Source organism: Palaemon carinicauda, chromosome 38 (genome assembly GCF_036898095.1).
Source record: "Palaemon carinicauda isolate YSFRI2023 chromosome 38, ASM3689809v2, whole genome shotgun sequence".
Taxonomy (NCBI): Eukaryota; Metazoa; Arthropoda; class Malacostraca; order Decapoda; family Palaemonidae; genus Palaemon; species Palaemon carinicauda.
Genome location: NC_090762.1, coordinates 41,928,832 through 41,943,083, shown reverse-complemented (window position 1 = coordinate 41,943,083; position 14,252 = coordinate 41,928,832). Strand labels below are relative to the sequence as shown.

The window sequence follows — 14,252 nt, the reverse complement described above, 5'->3', positions numbered from 1 at the left end:
GTCTTGATATATTGTTTAGATGTCCAGGTATAAAATGAATCTCAGTTTTAAAGCTTTTTTTTTTTTTTGCATTTACATGATTAAGATTATACTTAGTCATGTAAGTCTTGAAGAAGCTGTTATTATAATCTATTTTCTTGAAGTTTTTTTTTTTATAAGTTACTAATATTAGTTCTAGTGAGTAAAAAATAAAATTTTTCTTTAAAGATCTTTGAAGAAATTGGTGGGATAAAGTTTTTTTCAGTTAAAGATGATAGCAATGGGAAGTAATTATGTATTTTTGTTTATTAATTATATCGAATATGAACATCATTATATATTTTTTATGTACCTTTATTTAATTAGGTATAACATTGGATTGTTTTCTGTTAATATTTATAATGTTAATTTTCATGTTGGAAGAGAAATTGCTTCTGATGTTGATGTTAAAGCCATTGTGAGTGCCTTTTTAAAGAGGAAGAAACGCAAAAAGCAGCCGGTCGAGTCATTCGGTTATGAAATTGGTTCATGCACTGTAAAAGTTTTTTATTTTTTAAGAAAATAGAAAATTACCTTAGGATTGGCTCTATTGCTGTAGAAAAAAAGGGATAAATAAAATTTCCTTTCTAAACTGAGATAAAATCGTCTGAATTGGAAATTATGGTAGAACGTGAAATTGGGATATTTTGAAAACTTACGATGCGAAATGTAAAAGAATTCGCGTGTTAATTATATTTTAAACATGTGGAAATTGCGGAAAATTGCTACCTAGAACATTTAAAATGGCTTAATGTGATACATTAGAGAGATTGTGTACCTGAAAACAGAAGTATGGAAGGAGACCAAAGGAGGATAGATTGCAGATTCCATATAGATAAATAATATTGAAATTTATTAAAGCATTTGTTATATTTCATATCCACCTTCTTCATAAAAAAATTGAAATAGTGGAATCCTTAATTAAGACACCACTAACATAAAAAAAAAATCTGTTGTAGATATTTATTTGTTTTCTGGATTTTTTTTTTTTTGGGGGGGGGGGGGTGGTTTGCTGTAGACATGTACAGTAACATATTTCATCGTGTAGAGGATTTGTTCTTGTTCTGATGGATGTTTTCATTAGTGGGACGATTACTGTGTAATAGGTGACTATTATTTGAGAGTTCTTAGATCATTTAATAGCATGTTTGTGGTTAAAAAGATATAAAGGGTTAATTCTGAAGTGTCTCCAGTTCTTAAAAATATAAAAAAGGAAAATATAAAATATATTAAAGATGAAAATATAAAATATAAAAAGTAAAGACATTTGATGAAAACGAAAGTGCTTCATAATATTATTACATCTTGCGGTCTTTTTCTCCCGTTCCTCGTTAATGTTGTTTTTACTGTTAGCATCATCTTCAGTGTCATCTTTTGCCTTATTGTTATTGTTATAGTTTTCGTTACTATCCTCGTTCTTCATCTCATATTTTTCCCCTCGATCCTTTTTATTTCTTCCTTTTCCATCTTACCTTTTTAGCGGTTGGTGTCCCTCACCGCGTTTCCTTAGCATAAGCACCTCTTTCCTATTTTCCCTTCATCCTTCACTATTTCTATTTTCACGATCGTTGTCATTTTCTTTTATTCATCAAGGTTCTTTTCTTCCTCCTTATATTACCTAACTCACGTCCTTTTCTTTCCTTTCATCTCCATCCTCCCTCGCATCTCTATAGCCCTATTATTCCTCTTATATTTCTTCTCCCACTTCTTCCTTTTCTTCTTTGTGGAAAGCTCAACTTTTTTCCCTTAAGTATCAGATCATTGTTTCACGTCCTCTTTAAGGGGAAACTTGGGCGTGGGGAGGGGGCCGCTGGAATTCTTCCTGAGTTATTGTGGTAGATCCTTCATATTAACTTTGCTCTTCTTCCCCGGGGAAACTTTGTCAAATAATCTTGGCAAATGTTTTGTCGTAATTCACAAAGGGAAAAACGAGTTCTGGGAGCTTCCCTGTAGCCTGCTTAGTCGTAGCTCACACACACACACACACACACACACGAGGGAATAACTGTTGAGATTGTGAGAACATTAGTTTTTATTATAGCTCTTCTTTTATTGTTTTGGTATTACAGTACTCTTTTTGATATCATATAAAGTATATATATATATATATATATATATACTGTATATATGTGTGTATATATAAACACATATGTGCGTATATATATATATATATATATATCTATATATATACTGTATATGTGTGTATATATAAACACATATGTGCGTATATATATATATATATATATATATGTACATATAGTGTGTGTATGTGTGTGTTAAGCTTTGAGTTATCTTGTTTCACAGTTTATCTGTTACCTATTTATTTCATGTCTTATCTTATATCATAATTAGTATTATTTTTTATTCCCCTATTATAAATGGTTCCTTAGTTCTCTGCTGCTTTCCAGCACAGACTTCCCTATACGAGTCCATGGGATTGTAGCATTCTTTTATAGTATAGCTAGTAATAATGATATGATGATAAAATATTAATAGTTGAAGATTATTGGATGATAATAAAGAATTAAATGCACAGTAATATTGGCAATTGTTTGGAAAAAATACAGTACTTTATAGGGAAAGCTTACCTCTATCTACAAAAGATTAAACTGTTATAACAAAATACTTTTATCAATCGGGAAAAGTAAATAAACAATTAAATGATTGTTTATATTATCATCCGTAAAGTAATAATAGTTGAGGTAAATATTAATGATAATAAGTGAAAGAAATTCATGAAAAATTGCAAAAATGTACACATTCATAGCGTGTGTCAAAACTTACTTATATTTTTAGACGACGGAGACTAGAGTTTACATCAACAGCCGAATCTGGCTCAACATACGCAAGGGTTTCCTGATCTCGGTTAAATGGCATGTATGAAAAAAGATGTGTGACAGGTATATCCGGATCACGCGAGATAATAAAATGAATTATGTCGATGAAACACCTACTGATTTTATACTATTATTTCTGGTTTTTGAGCTTCCTGGCTAGAGTTTTTATTTATTTATATATTTATCTTTTTTTTTTTTTTTTGCACCAGAATAACGAGTTCTTTGTAAGCGTTTTCAAACATTTCGTTTTATTGATTCAGAAATAGTTTTACTAGTTCTGGTATTAGTAGTTTTGGTGACTTGGAAGGTACGTGTGCTTACATTTCTTTGCTAATATGAGTTTATAATGTCATGTTCATGTATGCGTACATACATAACTTTTCCTTTATGTGTTTCGGTACTTGTGTATAAACATGTATATACAATTACTGTAGTAGAATATGTATACACACACACACACATATATATATATATATATATATATTCGATCACTCAGCTCTCCCCGTCCGTCGGGTTGATGGAGAGGGAGTAGTCATATCCTAGTGAAAGAGGGTGTGTGTGCGTGTGCATATCTACCGAAATATTTAGCTTTCATTTCTGACAGGTCGGGTACACTAGTGTATATATACAGCGGATATGTACAGCGTATATATATATATATATATATATATATCAAGCTTCTGTGAGTACGTGTATGAAAACAATATTCGTTTTATTCCTGTAACCTTCTCTTAATGTATATTATGAATCACGCTTGACCTGAAATCTGGGCTTTTGAAAATGTCAAAAACATTTTCTGTGCCCTTATTTTTTTTTTCTTTTTTTTTTTTGGCTTTTTTTTTTTTTTTTTGCATTTTTATGGGAGTGCATCGCTAGACTTGGATCATGGCCATAACCAGCGTAAATGGGAAGCTCTCCTCTTTAATGATTTTTTTTTCCTTTTTTTTTAATTTGATTCTTTAACATTAATATTTTTTACTTCGTTTCTTTCGTCAGTTATTTTGGTTTTCTGTTTTGTTTATGCTGGCTTTTATATTTATATATTGACTTTTTCTGAATTGATATTATTATTATTATTATTATTATTATTATTATTATTATTATTATTATTATTATTATTATTATTATTATTATTATTATTATTTATACCGGTTATCCCCCAAAATTGTGGGAAGTGCTATGGTAAATAGAAATTATTATTATTATTATTATTATTATTATTATTATTATTATTATTATTATTTATGCCGGTTTTCCCCAAAAATTGAGGGAGGTGCTATGATAAAATACATTATTATTATTATTATTATTATTATTATTATTATTATTATTATTATTATTATTATTATTATTATTATTATTATGCGAGTTAGTATTTCGTGATATCTTGAAGTTCGTTGTTATGGATGATGAAAAAAAAAGTTTAATTCTGCAACGGTGAATCATCAATTTTGCTTTCAGATGAAATGCTTTGCTTTAATCCTCGAAAAGACATCGCTATATTTAGCTGCTCGTGAGAGATTTTCCTTCGTTTTTGTGCCTTCATTTTCTTTCCCAAATAGAATTTTGCTCAGTTGCGAGGTTTCGTTATTTCTACTTCTGAGTTTTATATTATTATTTCTCTGTATTTTTACATTTTCCTTAGGTCCTGCTTCTATAATATTTTGCTTTAGTACTTTTTCATTTTAATCAGGCTTGAGCATTAAAAATTGTAATAATAGTATAATATTTTGCTTTAGTACTTATTTTAATTAGGCTTGAACAGTAAAGATTATAATAGTTGTATAATATTTGCTTAAGTACTTTTTTAATTTAATCAGGTTTCAGCTGTAAAACTTATAATAATAGTATAATATTTTGTTTTAGTGCTTATTTGTTTTAATCAGGTTTGAGCATTAAAAATTATAATAATAGTATAATATTTTGATTCAATACTTATCTATTTTAATCAGGCTTGAACAGTAAAAATCATAATAATAGTATAATATTTTTCTTTAGTACTTGTTTATTTTAATCAGGTTTGAGCAGTAAAAATTATAATAAAAGCATAATACTTTGCTTTAGTACTTATTTATTTTAATCAGGTTTGAGAAGTAAAACTTATAATAATATTATAATATTTTGCTTTAGTACTTATTTATTTTAATCGGGTTTGAGCATTAAAAATTATAATGGGCATATGCTCACTGAAGTTCGAATCATTCATTTCGGAATATTCTTCAACTCTGCAGCTCTTTGCTTTAGACTTTAAATCAATTCATTATCCTGTGAACTACCACTTCATCGTGAAGGACGATCGGTGTGAACCTTATTCCCTTTGAAAATAGAACGTAAAAAGATTAAAAAAAAAAAAAAAAATCCGAGGAGAAAAGTATGGGTATTTTCTTGCAAAGTTTCATAATTAACCTACTTTTCTTCACAACTTTAATGAATGTGTATCGTGAGCGCTTTCCACGTGGTTGTGGTCAGTGACTTCATTACGCCAACTTCGAAATTATCTTTTAGCGTATTTTTGTTCTCTATTATTATTATTATTATTATTATTATTATTATTATTATTATTATTATTATTGTTATTATTATTATTATTATTATTATTATATGTCAGCACTATTAAAGCTGTGATCATTTTAATGTTTGCCTACAATGATAATGATAAAAGTAAAAACATTATTTTTGTTTTAATTTGTTATTATGTCAGAAATATTATAGCAATGATCATTATAATGTTTTCCAATGATGACAGTAATGAAAATAAAACTTAAGAAATAATTTAGGTATTCAAATAAAAGAATAAAATAGAATCTCGTAAGAAAGCATCTAGAAGGAAGAGATTAGAGTATCCGAAGTGTGTTTGGGGTGGGAGATTACAGCTGATGCTGGATGGGGTCTTTGGGGGGACGAGATACCTAATACAGAAACTGAGCTCCTTGCTTAGGCGACACCAACCCAAATTCACGATGACGTTTCTCCGGAACCCATTTCTTCCGGTTCAAACCCACCAAATCCCCCTGCTTGCCTTCTTACTACTACTACTACTACTACTACTACTACTACTACTACTACTACACCTCTAAGTTCTTCTCCAGCCCCGTCTTGATTATGTTATTATTTTCCGGTGATACCTTCCTTGTAGGTGTAATTGTCTTATGTCTAGGCTGTTTGTTCCTTAAAGAACGTTTCCTTTCTGTCTTTTTCTTCCTCTATTTTTGCTTTCTTAAAGAACGTTTTCCCTTCTTCTTTTCTTCCTCTCTTTTTGTCTTCGTTTAATTCCGTAGTTATGAACACCGGCTAAACAAAATTATCTGTCAGTTTTTACATAATATACCCTTTTTTCTACGCTTTTTATCCTTCATCCATTCAAATACTGTATTGTGTCTTGTTATTCAAGGCTTGGAACTAATTAAAAATTGAGAAGAAACTGTATTAAATGCATTTTTTTTCTAATATTCTCAATAAATATTTGGAGATGATAGCGATACGAACGGTGTGTGCTACCCTTTTGTAAGTAGTCTCTTTATCCCCCTGGTATTAATTCTATTACTTCAAAGTGTATGATTTCTTCGTTATTTCATCTATGATGAAGACACTTGTGTGGGAGGCAAGCCCTTGACATTTTACTTGAAAGTCTCTCTCTCTCTCTCTCTCTCTCTCTCTACAAGATTCATTTCTATATTCGGCTTTCAAAAAATAGTCGAGACCCCTATACGGTTATAGCCTCTGGCATCAGACCCTTCCAATCAAGGAGATTAGTATTTTCTTCTTCTTTTTTTCTTTTTCCTTTTGTTTAGCCCTCGTCTGTAACTTCCCGTTCAGTGCGTGAAGATTGTACAAGAAAAGAGGTGATTGGAAGGCGGTCGTCATTGTCAATAGGTTTTAGGTAAATTTACAATGTTATCAATTTTGGGTGGATTTGACATTTTATTTTTATCTAAATTAACAATAGGCTGTTTTTAACCGTTTAGGTTAAGAGTGGATTTAATTTTATGTTTTCGATATTTATACTTTGAGTGAAACATTATATTTCTTATTTAGGATTAGGATGGTAATTTTTATAAAGTTTAATTTAGGATTAAGCGTTGGTTGGGTTATAAATAAGATTTTAATTAAAATTTTTTTTTTTGTGATTTTTAAAGGTTTTCTCTGATTATTTTTGAAAGGAATAAAGTAGGTCGTCGATTGAACTAGTTTTTGTCATTAAATTTATGGGAATTATACGAAATTATCATCAAGCTTCAACTGACTAATGTTATTGAGCAGTAGGTAATTCTTACTGATTCTATTTTATATTTGGGCAAATGATTTTTAGTAAGACATTAGATATGACTGGGTGGCTAATTTAAGATATTTGATACCCAAATCGAAGTTCAAATGGTGGTTTATATCAATATTCTCTGGAAAACTGATGATTTTAAAGTACCTTTGCGTAATTCCTAATTGGAACAGTTCAGAACGGTTATTATATTATTATTATTATTATTATTATTATTATTATTATTATTATTATTATTATTATTATTATTATTATTATTATTATTATTAGCTGCAACACTAGTAGGAAAATCAGCATGCAACTTTGGAAACTGACGATTTCCAATATATATATATATATACACACATATATATATATATATATATACACACATATATATATATATATATATGTATGTATGTATTTATGTATATATATGAATATGACTTTAATTAAAGGACCACAGAATGTAATTACATATTTGGCATCAAGTTAGTTTTGATTGTGTTTTTATAAGCATGATTCGCTCTCTTAATAACTTGTCTTAGGATTTATGCGAACGATGATAACAAAGAAGTCGGTGCTTGATATAAATGTTCGTCTCAATTTTTTCTTAGTATTTCTAAAGATAGAAGAGATAAAGCTCCTCTCGCCAAGGAAGCAAAAGAATATTCAGAATTATTACTCCTTTTACCGTCATTATCTTTTTTTTTTTATTATACATTCGGCTTTTTTTTCTCCCAAGTCCTGTTTTTTTTTTTTTTTTTTTTTTTTTCCCAAGTCCTCCGCCTCTTACCCGTCTTCCAATTTAAGGGGTACACAGGGTAAGGAATATAACCCAAGACCCCACGATCCCTTTGGGCATCTCCGACAGGCTTTGGGACGTTTGGGGATTCTAGCTAGGAGCCTAGGGAAATAAACATTGCTTCCAACTCCCTTTCCTCTCACCTACCAAGTCTCTTTCTCTCTCCCCCACCTCCCCATCCCCCATCTCTTCCTCCTTCTTTCACACTTAGAGAGCCTTTACTGTCTATTGGCATTATATTCTATTTTAATTCTCTTCCTCTTGTTTTGTTCAAGTATTTGTAGTGTATGTAGGAAATTTTTGTTTAAATGTTGTTACGGTTCTTAGAATATTCTAATTTTCCTTGTCTCCTTTCCTCACTGGGCTATTTTCCATGTTGGACCCCCTGGGCTTATGGCTTCTCGCTTTTCCAACTAGGGGTGTAGCGTAGCAAGTAATAATAATAATAATAATAATAATAATAATAATAATAATAATAATAATGATAATAATAATGATATAAGTAAATACCTTAGGAGTTTTTATTTTTAATGTAAATATTCCAAGTATGGGGACTCTACTTTCATTATTTTCTGTATGCGAACTAAGTAAAATTTTGAAATAGGTTCTTCAATTTCAAATTACCTTGAAATCTATTTTAACTCCTCGGTCTTAATTAGTTATATTTAGATCGTGTAGAAGCAACGTCTTTTGTCCATTGTCCCGAAAACAATTGGACCATTTCGAACATGAGAAATAGTTCAATAGCATATGAAATGGTAAATAAAACAAATGGAGAATAACAAATATCACGTCCAGCAACAGATAACCAAGCTTTTCTATTCATGAGGAATACATTGTTCTCAAATACACCCAATATATATATATATATATATATACTGTATATATATCCATATGTATATGTGTGTGTATATATATATATATATATATTATATATATACATATATATATAATGTACATATGTATATATATATATATATATATAGTGCGAAGACCATTAGAATTAATGACCTAGTACCTTTATAGACCAGGTCTGAGTCAAAAGAAAAAAATAAGAGGATAGGTAAAATGAAGAAGAAAATTATAGAAAATTCTCGCTTTATTAAATTATGGAATGGAAATGTTCAGCCATTAGATAACGTATAAGGAATCACCATTTCTTCCTTTATTTTATGCCTTCTAATATTTTCCTTCGGTTCTTCCTCCTGTTGGAAATTCTCATCCTCAAGTGTCTTCCTCGTGGTCCAGACATATAGTTCCCAATCCACACAACAAGTGTCTGCATTACGGTGCGTGACAGGACCTGTGTATATGTGTATGTGTGTTCATGGATGTACGTATGTATTCGACTGTGCGCGGCCGCCGTCTCTCATGTATAAATGTATTCCCGAGATGCTACGGCTGCAAGATATTGCGTTTGCCTCCCCCATGTACGCTGGGTGTAGTTTATGTGTCTGCTCGCGGCAGCCGGTGGTGGTAGGGGGAGGGGGGGGGGGGGGGGGGTTGCGCCCACATTTTGGGTAATCTCGGGTGTGAAATTCCTTGATGGGGGGTTATGGGGCAATGTTTTTGATGTCGATGAATAATAAGAGTAATGATAAAGTTAAGGATAATAATAATAGCTTTGATGAGTTGGTTTATGATGTATTCGTTTATGTTTGTAATACTTGGGTAGGGAGAATTAATTATTGTAATAATGATTGTACTGACGTAATGGCAGAAATTTAGAGCAATAACTTCATGCTATGGTGCAAGCATTAGACAGGTTCGTCTTGAGGAAAATACGACATATGATATCTTAAGGTCATCATTCCAGAACATAAGATAAGGCATTTACAACCCTTTATTTTAAGAAAATGTGACAGAATTACTCCCCTTTCCCTCTCCCCCTTTATTGGATAGGGGGGGAAGTTTGAGGCATCAAACCTTCATAACTTCGCCGTCATTTTACGGATGTCATATAATGACATTTTCCTGTCACATTCATAGTTTATACGAACCTGCCGTTTTATGGGGCCGGATTTATCACCGTCGCGGGAGCACTATTGGATCTCATGAAAGTGGCCGGCTTCCTACGCTCCCATTTTTCTTCTCATCATCTTTTTTTTTCTTTTTTTCTCTTGGGGGGGTTTGTTCCTGGGAGGATTTTAACGACGCAAATTACAATTCTCTCCAACGGACGGACAAATGAACGAACCAACGGACGGGAAAGCGGACAAACAAATAGGGGAAGATTTGCTACTTTCATACATTTCATAGGGAGGTTTTTCCTTTCGCATTAATTACTTCATAATGTAATTTCTCTCTCTCTCTCTCTCTCTCTCTCTCTCTCTCTCTCTCTTTCTCTCTCTCTCTCTCTCTCTCTCTCTCTCTCTCTCTCGTAACCGCAATCCGTAGCCTCGTAATCGCTCTCGGAAAATGGAGACGTTAAAGTGCCAATAAAAATGAAGTATGATTTACATATTGCTTAGCTTGGCTGCACGTATCCCTGTGTGTGTGATAGCGTATGATTGGCTGTTAACTTATATTCATTAGCATTATATTAAAGCATTTGAGGTTTGCATTCTTTATTCAGATATAGTACTGACATCTTGCAAGTGTTGTTATTCGTTATTATTATTATTATTATTATTATTATTATTATTATTATTATTATTATTATTATTATTATTATTGTAGATTCACATTAACATTATTTTTTTCTTGATTTACAGAGGGCCTGAGGGAGTATTTCAGCAAATTTGGAGATATTAACGAAGTCATGGTGATGAAGGACCCCACGACACGCCGATCCAGGTGAATATTCCAAGATTTTTTTATTTTCGTTTTATGTTATTAATAAATTACGTTTATGGTCTTCTTGGTTATGGTAACTAGAAGTAAGGTCACTTCTTGAAAAATACAATTTACATGCGTAGGCATATGTACAGTATAAGTTCCTTGTTCCTTTTATGTTTCCATAAGCATTTTGAATTGAAACATTTTCTTGAAAGCCTAATATTGGTAGGACGTGAAGTAAAATTTATTTTCTTGTGAGGTAATACACCACACAAATGTTTATGTAAATACATATGCATATATATATATATATATATATATGTATATGTGTGTGTATATATATATATATATATGTATATGTGTGTGTGTATATATATATATATATATATGTACATACATACATACATACGTACATATGTGTGAGCAAGTGTTCTTTGTTGATTTACTAATAAATATATTGCTATATTTGAGGAATGTGTTTAACGAAGCAAATTAATCTGTTAAAAAGGTAATCGCAACGTTTCTTCACTTATTGTTGGCATTTTAATGTTTAATCATTTTTCAAGGTTTAGGTGAGAATTCTTATAGTGCCAAATATGAAATTTATCAAGATTGGGCATGAGGGTAGCTTGCTCCAGTTATGGTCCTCAATTCCCAAGTTTATAGAAGTTTTGGAATTCTTTAAGAAAATGGACTAACATTTCTGTGAAAGGTATCCAAAGTATATGAAGCAGTTATTTTCATATTAAGATATTAATTTTACATTATTTTTTTTTTATATTTCTGTTATATAAAACACTCAAACTAGTGCATTAGAGAGATACCGGAATTATATTGGAATATTTTTTTTACGTTTTATCCCGACTATTGTCTTACATTATTTTCCTTCTTTATGTTTATATTGTATTTATAAGAAACACTCAAGTTAGTGACTTAGAGAGGTACTGCAATTAGTACATTCTTTCAACCACGATATTATCCCTATTGTCCCAAGAAAATAGATGATTCTGAATTTGGAAATATTCCATTATTCCTTTTGGAGAATTCTTTTAAAAGAAATGTTATTGATCATAGTTTAACGTTATTTATTTCATAATATCTTTTCCCATTGATTTTTTTTGATTGGTAGATCTTGGTTTTAATCTTAATATGTATAAAAAGTGTGATCATTATTTAGTATTATTGCAGAAAAAATATTTATTCTACTTTTGCAGTTTCACAAACATTAACCTTTACACAACAACAATAAATTCTGCTGTTTTTTATCCAATATAGGGCAAATGCATCAGACATGTCTTTATTCATGTCTGGGGTTTGGCCATTTTTCATCACCATGCTAGCTAGTGTGGATTGGTGATGGTGGGATATCTATGTCTGATCGCTCACAGCTAAACAACTTAGTATGGGTAACCCTGACTAACGCAGCTTTGCTGATCATGGCACTGCAAAAACCTTTTCATCACGCTAAGGTATTTACACTCACAAATGGCATTATATATTTATTTTATTCACATCGGTTGTGTGCATTGCAATTGCACGTGATGTTCTCTCTCTCTCTCTCTCTCTCTCTCTCTCTCTCTCCTTGGAAAAGTTACTGATTGTATTTTGTCGTAAAGTGCTTTGAAACTGACGTCATAGAGAATTTGTTAAGCCAATAGCAATAATAAATGAACTGTCAGGTGAAAGAGGATTGACTTTATTTTATTCTCGTTTTTTTTCATCGTTTATTTCTCTCTGTTTATTGGAGTAAGAATAAAAGGAAATAAAATATTGTGGCACCTGAATGGACTGACTTACAGTGAACACAAACTGGTCTTGTAATTTTGTGAATGTTTTTTTTTTCATATTGCATTGAAGGAATGTAAGCCAAAGCCAAAATAACTAGGAGGATATATATATATATATATATATGTGTGTGTGTGTGTGTGTGTGTGTGTGTATGAATAATTCATGTATGACGTATCTTCATTCCTGCTCCCTTTTCCTTCCTTGTTCTTATTTGTTATTTCAATTTTAACTGAATAGTGTTTTAATTGCAAACATTGATTGGATGCTTAAGAAGGGATACTTCTGCGTGTTAATAATTGTTTTCTAATATGGATTGTAATATATAATATGTTATTTATAATACTGTAGCATGTTATATTATATCCCGGCATTAATGTGCATAATTATAATATATTCGAGATTAAATTATCATATTTGTAACGACACGTGCAGGGGGAAATTAGCTCTTAAAAAGGCTCATGTTTTGGGGTGTTAGGAGCCACATTCTCTCTCTCTCTCTCTCTCTCTCTCTCTCTCTCTCTCTCTCTCTCTCTGGGTTTAATTACTCGCCGCGGATTTCATACTGAGCTATTCATGATGTTGTTAAGATTTGGCTGAACCTCTCCCTAGGTAATATCCTAATTTATTTTGTCTTTATGAAAATCCACCTGAAAAGATTTTCATTTTTCTCCCTGTTCGAGGGCGGCTCCGAGGAAGGAGAAGGTCGGTGATGCCAAGATAACGGAGAAGATGTATGATGCTGGGTGTGAGATGGGCGGGCGGGGGTAGGAGGGAAGGGGCAAGTTATACATTCTACGGCAACGTAAGAATTTTCGAAGCAATTTGAGCGTAGAAGAATGAGAATTAGTTGTTCAAATTTTTATTCTTGATGTCAAGCTTTGTCTTACGAATCAGGACCACACGTTAGATCTGCGTGGGGGAAAAGCTCTTATTTTCCCCCTTGGGAGAAGGGGGAGCGAAAGAGGTGTACCTTCATTGGTCTTCCTTTCCGAATTTTTTTTTTCTCCTGCCGGAGCAGATGATGCACACGTCATTGAGGTGGGAGTGGCCAAAAGGCGTGACGTTAAAGCTGACGTCACGTACTTGGCATGAGAACAAAACGCTGCCTAATATCTTATTAAGATGCCTTATTCTTAGCAAATGCACGTTGAATACAACTATTTCGAGCCTTTGTACTGATATTCTATGTTTATTGTTTACACAACTTCGCGTCTTAATTTAAATCGCCTCTTGGTGACGTCGCCAGAGGTGTAAAACTTGCACGCCCCAGACGAGGTGGTGTTTTCAACGAGCTTTGCCACTTCGTGTATTTATAAACTGACAGGTCTAGAATTTTTGTTTGTGCGTTTATGCGTGTCTAGAATGCTTGTGGGTCGAACTGATGTGTGACCTTTAAAAATGATATATCAAAGTCTACATTTTTAACGTAGTCTCTTTTACATTATTTTGTCAACTGGAAGAAACATCCGTTTTAGGATTAGACACCTTAATTTATGTGAGATTTCAAATGCCCTCCTTTTGAGACATATATTTAATTTATTATAAAAGTACTTGAATATTTCTTCATTTAGTCAAATACTGTATAAGGAAACATATCTGTTAAACATGAAATAATAATAATAATAATATTATTATTATTATTATTATTATTATTATTATTATTATTATTATTATTTTTAATATTATTGCTAGCTAAGCAGCAACTAAGAGCAGGATGCTATAAGCCCAAGGGCTCCAACAGAAAAAAAAAATATCCCACTGAGAAAAGGAAATA

The 14,252-nt window shown here is 31.6% G+C and overlaps 1 long non-coding RNA gene across 1 annotated transcript in view; it reads left to right on the top strand.

The window, feature by feature from the left end:
• Positions 1 to 10,711, top strand: part of LOC137630579 (uncharacterized) — a 104,833-nt gene extending 94,122 nt beyond the window's left edge. The window contains exon 3 of the long non-coding RNA XR_011041736.1: positions 10,627 to 10,711. This is a non-coding gene — a long non-coding RNA (uncharacterized lncRNA). The remainder of the gene's footprint in view (positions 1 to 10,626) is intronic.
• The last annotated feature ends 3,541 nt before the right edge of the window (positions 10,712 to 14,252 follow it).